The sequence below is a fragment of the Pristiophorus japonicus genome, chromosome 8, assembly GCF_044704955.1.
Source record: "Pristiophorus japonicus isolate sPriJap1 chromosome 8, sPriJap1.hap1, whole genome shotgun sequence".
NCBI classification, from domain to species: Eukaryota; Metazoa; Chordata; class Chondrichthyes; family Pristiophoridae; genus Pristiophorus; species Pristiophorus japonicus.
The window spans coordinates 206,904,589-206,915,437 of NC_091984.1; positions in this window are offsets into that span (position 1 = coordinate 206,904,589).

The following is a 10,849-nucleotide window of genomic DNA, read 5'->3' on the forward strand; positions in this document are numbered from 1 at the left end:
TTCCAGTTCTGACCGAAGGTCGTTGACCTGAAACGTTAACTCAGTTTCTCTCTCCACCGATGCCGCCTGACCTGCTGAGTATTTCCAACATTTTCTGTTTATCAAACAAAGCCCATCTTTGTCATAGCGATCTATTCTGCGCATTGGCAACGTGCATTAAAGGTTGCAATCCCCTCTTCCACTATTTGAACGGGCTGCTCCACAATTGTTTTGGTTGCACTTCAGTTCCACACTCCTGATCTTTGGTCACCTGGTGCGTAGGGGAGCAAGTGAGTTGGAGGACCTCCTCGTAGGACTGCACCTCCTGGGCCTGGCCTTGGTGGCCATTAACAGGTCCAGGCAGTGGGTGGTCGAGACGATCATTCAGCCCGGCTTCCGCGACTACATTCGTGCCTGGGTGTCCCTGGAGATGGGGCTTATTGTGACCACCGGCACGCTTGATACTTTCTGCGACCGGGGGCACCAGAGGGACTGGAGTGCATCCTTCACCCCACAAAACAAAATTTTGATTTGATTTGTTACGTTTCCTTTATAGATTGTTGGTTGTGCCCCTTTAAAAGAGGGGAACCTGGAACCTGCTTTATTTTTATTGGTGATGGCACGAGCCATCAATTACCAAAATTAAACAAAAGGAGATGGCAAGTGCATTCTAACAGTTGCTACTGCTTAATATAATTTAATGCATATTATGTCTCAAAGCCGCACCTCTCAGACCTCTCGGCCAAGCAAAATAATATTAAATTACTGGGTGCTTCTGAGCTGCCCCCGAAACTGCCATTCCACTAGGCACTGTTCCCTGACCAAACAATTGAACTCTTAATTGAGTGTTAACTTAATAATCAGGCTTCAAGGAACACAGAGAAATAACATATTGTGGATGACATGGTATATAACACCCTTGTCTTTACAAGACATTGAGTGTCATCCAATTTACTGCAAGGAACGCCCCAGGAATCGCTTAGTGTACATCATAGAATCTTACAGCACAGAAGGAGGTTATTTGGTTCATTGTACTTTGAAAGAGCTAGTCAATTAGTCCGACTCACCTTTTTCCCCATAGCCCAGCAAAATTTCCCCTTCAAGTATTTATCCAATTCCCTTTTGAAAGTTATTATTTAATCAGCTTCCACCGTCCTTTCAGGCAATGCATTCCACATCATAACAACTTGGGTTTTTGCCAATTACCTTAAATCTGTGTCCTCTGATTACCAACCCCTCTGCCACCGGAAAACATTCTCCATATTTGCGCTATCAAACCCTTTCATGATTTAGAGCATCTCTATCAAATCTCCCCTTAACCCTCTCTGCTCTAAGGAGAACAATCCCAGCTTCTCCAGTCTCTCCATATAACAGAAGTCCCTCATCCCTGGTACCATTCTAGTAAATCTACTCGGCACCCTCTTCAAGGCCTTGACATCCTTCCTAAATCAATTATAAAAGATGCAATAGCAGCGCATTTGGAAAGCAGTGACAGGATCAAGTCAGCATGGATTTATGAAAGGGAAATTATGCTTGACAAATCTTCTAGAAATTTTTGAGGATGTAACTAGTAGAGTGGACAAGGGGCAGCCAGTGGATGTGGTGTATTTAGACTTTCAAAAGGCTTTTGACAAGGTCCCACATAAGAGATTAGTGTGCAAAATTAAAGCCTATGGTATTGGGAGTAATGTACTGATGTGGATAGAGAACTGGTTAGCAGACAGGAAGCAGAGAGTAGGAATAAACAGGTCCTTTTCAGAATAGCAGGCAGTGACTAGTGGGGTGCCGCAAGGTTCAGTGCTGGGACCCCAGCTATTTACAATATACATTAATGATTTAGACGAAGGAATTGAATGTAATAGCTCCAAGTTTCCAGATGACACTAAGCTGGGTGGCAGTGTGAGCTGTGAGGAGGATGCTACGAGGCTGCAGGGTGACTTGGACAGGTTAGGTGAGTGGGCAAATACATGGCAGATGCGGTATAATGTGGATAAATGTGAGGTTATCCACTTTGGTGGTAAAAACAGGAGGGCTGATTATTATCTGAATGGTGACAGATTGGTAAAGGGGGAGGTGCAACGAGACCTGGGTGTCATGGTACATCAGTCATTGAAGGTTGGCATACAGGTGCAGCAGGCGGTGAAGAAGGCAAATGGCATGTTGGCCTTCATAGTGAGAGGATTCGACTATAGGAGCAGGGAGGTCTTACTACAGTTGTATAGGGTCTATAGGGCCTTGGTAAGGCCACACCTTGAATATTGTGTACAGTTTTGGTCTCCTAATCTGAGGAAGGACATTCTTGCTATTGAGGGAGTGCAGCGAAGGTTCACCAGACTGATTACTGGGATGACATATGAAGAAAGACTGGATCAACTAGGTTAGTATTCAATGGAATTTAGAAGATTGAGAGGGGATCTCATAGAAACATATAAAATTCTGATGGGATTGGACAGGAAGAATGTTCCCGATATTGGGGAAGTCCGGAACCAGGGGTCACAGTCTAAGGATAAGGGGTAAGCCATTTAGGACCGAGATGAGGAGAAACTTCTTCACTCAGAGAGTTGTGACTCTGTGAAATTCTCTACCACAGAAAGTTGTTGGGGCCAGTTTGTTAGATATATTCAAAAGAGAGTTAGATGTGGCCCTCACAACTAAAGGGATCAAGGAGTATGGAGAGAAAGCAGGAATGGGATACTGAAATGCATGATCAGCCATGATCATATTGAATGGTGGTGCAGGCTCGAAGGGCCGAATAGCCTACTCCTGCAACTATTTTCTATGTTTCTATGTTTCTAAAGTGGTGCCCAGAATGGAACACAATATTGCAGTTGGGGCCTAATCAGTATTTTAGAAAACATAACTTCCTTGCTTTTGTACTCTTTGTCTCTATTTATAAAGGATTCTGTATGCCTTTTTAGCAGCCTTCTCAACTTGTCATGCCACCTTCAAATATTTATGTATATACACCCCCAGGTCTTTCTGTTCCTGCATCCCCTTTGAAATTATACCGTTTGGTTTATATTGCCTCCTCTCATTCTATCTAACAAAATGAATCATTTTAGTTCTCTGCGTTAAATTTCATCTGCCATGTAACTGCCCATTTCATCAGTCTGTCTGTGTCGTCCTGAAGTCTGCTACTATCCACCTCACTGTTTACTACTTTTCCGAGTTACGTGTCATCTCCAGATTTTGAATGTATGCCCTGCATACCCAAGTCCAGGTCATTAATATTGTCATGTATGTAGACCATGTCTACTAACTGTATAGTCACATAAGGTGTGCGTTGGGAGACCTGCGGGTCACCTGCATAGTATGAAAGGCTGCCCACCATGCTTGTGCCTCTGGAGTTACAATAAATGGGACTAAGGTCACAACAGCTCAAGTACAATACTAGACCTCGTGGAGTCATTCATAAGAGGATTAAAGACATAACAACTGGCAATGTGATTATGAACTTTCACGCAAAAATGACTAACGTTGGTGCATTAGAAAAGTTCTCAGAGGGTGAAGATTGGGAAGCCTTTACGGAGCGGCTCAGCCAATATTTCGTAGCAAATGACCTGGTAGGCAGATAAGCGCAGAGCTATCCTGTTGACCAGTTGTGGGCCCGCGGTCTACGGCCTCGTCAGAGGCTTGCTTGCACCAGAGAAAACAACGACCAAGTCATACGAGGAGCTGAAAGTGCTAATTCGCGACCAACTCAAACCGAAGGAGAGCATCCTCACGGCCAGGCATCGATTTTATACACACCGCCGCCCCGAGCGCCAGGAAACCGTGAAGTATGCTGCCGACCTCTGGAGGCTGGCAGGACCGTGCGGGACGTCTTCGTAATTGGCATCGGTCATGAGGCCTTTCTTCACAGGCTACTGTCTGCCGAAACTACCGTCACTCTGCAGAAGGCCATCAGCATTAGCCAGGCGTTCATGACCTCAAGCTGCAGCTCCAAGCAGATGAGGACTCAAACTCGGCAAGTACTGTAAATAGAATGGCGCCTTTCACAGGCAGAACAGTTGAACGTGAATCTGCCCAGGGCAGAGCTTACGGGCCCCCGAGTCCTTTAACTCAGAGTCCATCGATGGGTGCAAACGTAAGTCGAGTAGCACCATGCTGGCGTTGCGGAGGTAATCACAGGGCTCATCAGTGTCGGTTCAGAGATTATGTGTGCAAAGGCTGCAGCACAAAGGGCCACATCCAGCAAATGTGCAAAAGAGCTGTGACTCACCACATGGAAGAGGGGTCAGCAGATGTCTGTGAATCCAGCATGGATTACGAAGAGATGGCTAGAGAGGCAGTTCAGTCCCAGGACAAAGTGAATGGAGTATATACCTGCACCACAGATTGTCCTCCAGTGATAATGAAAGTCGAAATAAATGACGTTCCAGTCTTCATGGAAATGGACACGGGGGCGAGTCAGACAGTAATGAGCCAGGAAGCCTTTGAGAGGCTATGGAACAATCAAGCTGAACAACCCAAGCTGGTCCTGGTTCAGGCAAAGCTGCGTACCTACACCAAGGAACTGAAACCACTTGTTGGTAGTGCGGATGTAAGTGTATCCCATGATGGCATGGTGCACAATTTACCATTGTGGATTGTTTCAGGTGATGGACCAACGCTACTTGGAAGAAGATGGATGGGGAAGGTTCATTGGAACTGGGAAGACTTCATCCCTCCAGCGATCAACGTCCCTCGTGCTCAGAGGCAGAGCAAGCCCCCACCTTCAGTTGGACCAAGCACCGGAGAGCAGATCTACGCAGACCCTGAGGCACAGACTGCTCATCCCTATTGCGCTGCGATGATGCGGCCGAGACGACCTGATCGCACCTTCCCGGTTTCAGTGGCAGGACTCCTGGGGAGGAAGATTGGATCCGAGGGTGTCTTCCCAGCTTCAGTGGCAGAATCCCTGGGAAAGAAGATCGCGGCAGTCGACATCATGGACAGGGAAAAGATGGTGTCCAAACACGAGAGGTGCAGCGCTAATGGAGCAACGACACGTGGTTCCATGCAAGGAAGATGATTGGGGTAAAAGTAGTAAGGCCATTTTAAAGGAGGCCAGCAACCCGCCATTTATGAATGAACTGCTTGAAATTGGTAACCACTGTAAAAGTCCAGCTATAACGAGCAAAATGTTGTTGAGCGATGTCAGGTGCAAATTGCAATCAACCTAACGTCATATACAGGTCCAGCGGGCTACCCAATGCTGTAGCCTGCATCCCCGGCACCAGAACGATGTATCATACAGTGTCCCCACAGCTGACAGAAGTAGACAAGCCGCAGAGTATACAATCCCCGGAGAGCAGAGGCAACGGTAGTGATACCCTGCCACAGATCGGTTTAACATTGCAGGCACCCGATGGCATGAACCACAACAGGCCAGAAACAGTAAACTGCGCCTATGCTCACAGTCGGCTACCGTCGCCCACCACCCGGGTGGAAAAGGCGAAGCCCACAAACCCACTCGCCACCACGGCAATGCGCAAGAGCGAAGATTCACCCGCAACGGCTCCTCCGAACAGGACCTGGACCAGCCAGGACCCCAAACTAGAGAGAGCTCACCTTGCCCACAGACCCACTAGCATAGGGTGCTGCACCACCACCAGACGACCCGGATCTCATCCAGCCATGCTGGAACTAGACTGTCCTTGTGTACCTGTACTGATATACCTGTACTGATCATGTAAATGTACCACACAAAAAGAAACACTAATGTAATCCACCCAACAAATGTATTCAGATGTAAATGTAAAACCCATGTGATGAACTTGAATGCAAACTGCATGTATCAGGCCATTAGCCTGATCTCTGTGTGGGAGGGGAGAATGGAGTAGTCATGGACTCACAACCAGAAACCACGGGGACCTCCATTGACAACACATCTCACTACCAACCCACCCAAGCTAGAAGCGATCCTCCAATGGTCAACCAGGAAGAGCAAAGCCCAGGTCACTGTCAATGTACGAGTCAATTTGCATTAAAGACTTGGGGGGGGAAGTGATGTCATGTATGTAGACCATGTATACTAACTGTATAGTCACATAAGGTGTGCCACCAGAGGGCACTGCGGTGGGAGACCTGAGGGTCACCTGCATAGGTGTACAGGGCCCAGTATAAAAGACTGCCCACCATGCTTGTGCCTCACTCTGGAGTTACAATAAATGGGACTAAGGTCACAACAGCTCAAGTACAATACTAGACCTCATGGAGTCATTCATAAGTGTATTAAAGACGTAACAAATATATATGAAAAACAGCAGTGGTCCTAATAATGACCCCTGTATATTTCCCTCCAGTCTGAAAAACAACTGTTTACAACTACTCAAAAGCAAAATACTGTAAATGTGGGAAATGGAACGAACATGGTCAGGGGTCCTGTCAACCATGGTAGGGGGAATCCTCGGTTGAGGAAAAAGGAAAATAAATAGGAAGCAATAGTATGGAAGGTGGCATTGCCAGAACAGATGCTACAGAGACGGAGAAACTGGAAGAATGGAATAGAGTCCTTACGGTAAGCGGGTTGGAAGGAAGTGTAGTCCAGGTAACTGTGGGAGTCAGTGGGCTTACAGTGATTGTTTGTCATTTGACTATCCCCAGAAATGGAGACAGACAAGTCGAGGAAGGGAACGAAAGAGTCGGAGATGGACTGTGTGAAGGTGAGGGAAGGGTGGAAATTGGAAGCAAAGTGAATGAAATTTTCCAGTTCCAGGCGAGAACAGGAAATGTCACCGGTACAGTCATCAATGTACTGGGAAAAGAGGTGAGGGAGGTTTAATGACAATGTTAGGGTTGTATCTGAGAGAACAGAGTGCTGTAAGTTCAGAGAGAGGTAGGTTGGAGTGAGTGAGAGGAGCAGAGAAATTGAAATGGCCGATGTCACGTTAGCAGCTCGCAATGAAAAAATCTATTAGAGAGGGTAAGAAGCCAGAGGAGGGGTCCAGGTAGAATGAGGATTCTGAAAACGGGAGAAAGGGTGAGCTGTGCAGAAGGGGAAGACTTCCGGCTAAAGATGTGGCCGCGGAGACGAAGGCGACTGAAAAAGAACTCAGCATCGTGCTGAGCTTGACATTCATTGATGTGGGGGTGTAAAGGGATCAAGCTCAGGGTTTTGCTAAGGACTGATCGTTTGGAGTCAGAGAGCGGAAGGCCAGCAGGGATAGTGAAAACACTGCAGGGGGTATTTCTCACAATTCAGTATACTGTATTCACTGCTCACTGTGCAGTCTCCTCTACATTGGGGAGACCAAAAGCAGATTGGATGATGTTTTGCGTAACACCTCCGTTAAGTCCACAAACGTGGCCCCGAGCTTCCAGTCGCCTGTCACTTTAATTATCCGCTCCACTCCCACTCTGACTTCTCTGTTCTTGGCCTCTTACACTGTTCCAACAAAGCTCAACGTAAGCTTGAGGAACAGCTTCTATTAGGCACTTTACAGTCTCTGGACTCAACATCAAGTTCAACAATTTCAGACCTTACCTCTGCCCCTATTTTTTCAGATGGCAGTTATACCCATTTACATCTCTTCTAGACCCATCTTTTGTTTCTTTACTTGTGCCATTTCCATCTCCTTTTGCTTTGTATAATCATATCTTTTGTCATTTAATCACTCCTGCCTTCCACGCTTTCACAGACCTTCCCTTTTATTCTTTCCTCCCCTGCCCCCTTCCCCTGTCCCTGCACTTGCTTAAAATCTGTTACACTTTTTCTAGTTCTGATGAAAGGTCATCGGCCTGATGTGTTAACTCGGTTTCTCTCTCCACAGATGCTGCCTGACCTGCTGAGTATTTCCAGCATTTTCTGTTTTTATTTTAGTTCACCACTCCTCTCTGCTTTCTGTCTCTTAGCCAATTTCGGACCACACTACCACTGTCTCTTTAATCCCATGGGCTTCAATTTTGCTCACATATATATTATGTGGTACTTTATCAAATGCCTTCTGAAAATCCATATACACAACATCAACCCTCTCCATTATTTCATCAAAGAACTCATTCGTTAGTCAAACACGATATTGTTATGTCTTTAATACTCTTATGAATGATTCCACTTGAACTGTTGTGACCTTAGTCTCATTTATTGTAACTCCAGAGTGAGGCACAAGCATAGTGGGCAGCCTTTTATATGGGGCCCTGCACAGCTATGCAGGTGACCCTCAGGTCTCCCACTGCAGTGCTCTCTGGTGGCACACCTTATGTGACTATACAGTTAATATACATGGTTTACTTACATGACATCACTTCCCCCCAAGTCTTTAATGCAAATTGACTCGTACGTTGACGGTGACCTGGGCTTTGTTCTTCCTGGTTGACCATTGGAGGGTCACTTCTAGCTTGGGTGGGTTGGTAGTGAGATTTGTTGCCAGTGGGGTTCCTCGTGGTTTCTGGTTGTGAGTCCATGACTTCTCCATTCTCCCACCCACACAGAGATCATGCTAATGGCCCGTTACATGCAAGTTGCATTCAAGTTCATCACATGGGTTTTACATTTACATCTTGGTACATTTGTTGGGTGAATACAGTTGCGTTTCTTTTTGAGTGGTACATTTACATGATCAGTACAGGTATATCAGTACAGGTACACAAGGACAGTCTAGTTCCAGCACGGCCGGATGAGATCCGGGTCGTCTGGTGGCAGTGCAGTGCACCATGCTAGTGGGTCTGTGGGCGAAGTGAGCTCATTTTGCTCGAGTTGCCAGAGCTCAGGGCTCTTGCCGTTACTCCTAGTGTCGGGCAGGCCCAAAGATAGCTGATGTGTCTGTGACCTCCCTGTCCTTTTCGTTTGCACAGTGTCGCTGCTGTTCCCTGGGAAGCGGTCTGAGCGAGTGCGCATTTCGTCTAAGCGACGGTGGGGCTGCCTCATCTTGTCTAGCAATTTGCAGGGGACTGCTGACTGCTTTCCTTGAGGGCACCGTTGTGAGCACTCTCTAGTTTGGGATCCTGGCTGGTCCAGGTCCCGTTCGGAGGAGCCGTTGCAGGTGACCCTTCGCTCTTGGGCATTGCCATGGTGGCGAGTGGGTTTGTGGGCTGCACCTTTTCCACCTGGGTGGTGGGCGACGGTAGCCAACTGCAAGTATAGGCACGGTTTACTGTTTCTGGCCCGTGGTGGTTCATGCCATCGGGTGCCTGCAATGTTAAACCGATCTGAGGCAGGGTATCGCTACCGGTGCCTCTGCTCTCCGGGGCTTGTTTCCTCTGCGGCTTGTCTACTTCTGTCAGCTGTGGGGACACTTTATGATACATCGTTCTGGTGCCGGGGATGCAGACTACACCATTGGGTAGCCTGCTGGACCTGTATACGACCGTTAGGTGTTCGCCCGCTACATTGGCTGATTGCATTTTACACCCGACATCGTCCAACAACATTTTGCTCGTTACAGCTCGACTTTTACATTGGTTACCAATTTCATGCAGTTCATTCAAAAATGGCGGGTTACTGGCCTCCTTTAAAATGGTCTTACTACTTTTACCCCAATCATCTTCCTTGCGTGGAACCATGTGTTGTTGCTCCATTAGTGCTGCACCTCGTGGTTTGGACGCCATCTTTTCCCTGTCCATGATGTCGACTGCCGCGATCTTCTTTCCCAGGGATTATGCCACTGAGGCTGGGAAGGCGCCCTCGGATCCAATCTTCCTCCCCAGGAGTCCTGCCACTGAAACCGGGAAGGTGCGTTCGGATTGTCTCGGCCGGATCATCGCAGCGCAATAGGGATGAGCAGTCTGTGCCTCAGGGTCTGCGCGGATCTGCTCTCCGGTGCCTGGTCCAACCGAAGGTGGGGGCTTGCTCTGCCTCTGAGCACGGGGGATGTTGATCGCTGGAGGGATGAAGTCTTCCCAGTTCCAATGAATCTTCCCCATCCACCTTCTTCTAGATAGCGTTGGTCCATCACCTGAAACAATCCACAATGGTAAATTGTGCACCGCGCCATCATGGGATACACTAACATCCGCACTACCAACAAGTGCTTTCAGTTCCTTGGTGTAGGTATGCAGCTTTGCCTGAACCGGGACCAGCTTGAGTCATTCAGCTTGATTGTTCCATAGCCTTTCAAAGGCTTTCTGGCTCATTACTGACTGACTCGCCCCCGTGTCCACTTCCATGAAGACTGGAACGCCATTTATCTCGACTTCCATTATCACTGGAGGACAATCTGTGGTGCAGGTATATACTCCATATGCTTCGTCCTGGGACTGAGCTGCCTCTCTAGCCATCTCCTCGTAATCCATGCTGGATTCACAGCCATCTGCTGACTCCTCTTCTATGTGGTGAGTCACAGCTCTTTTGCACATTTGCTGGCACCGACACTGATGAGCCCTGTGATTACCTCCGCAACGCTAGCACGGTGTGACTCGACTTACGTTTGCACCCCTCGGCGGACTCTGAGTAAAAGGACTCGGGTGCCCGTACGCTCTGCCCTGGGCAGATTCACGTTCAACAGTTCTGACTGTGAAAAGCGGCATTCTATTTACACTACTTGCCAGGTTTGAGTCCTGAGAGTGAGTCATCATCTGCTTGGAGCTGCAGCTTGAGGTCATGAATGCCTGGCTGATGCTGATGGCCTTCTGCAGAGTGACGGTAGTTTCGGCAGACAGTAGCCTGTGAAGAAAGGCCTCATGACCGATGCCAATTATGAAGACATCCCGCAACGCATCAGCGAGAGATGCGCCAAATTCACACGGTCCTGCTAGCCTCCTGAGGTCAGCAGCGTACTTCGAGATTTCCTGGCCCTCGGGGCGACGGTGTGTATAAAATCGATGCCTGGCCGTGAGGATGCTCTCCTTCGGTTTGAGTTGGTCGCGAATTAGCACTTTCAGCTCCTCGTATGACTTGGTCATTGTTTTCTCTGGTGCAAGCAAGTCCCTGATGAGGCCGTAGACCGCG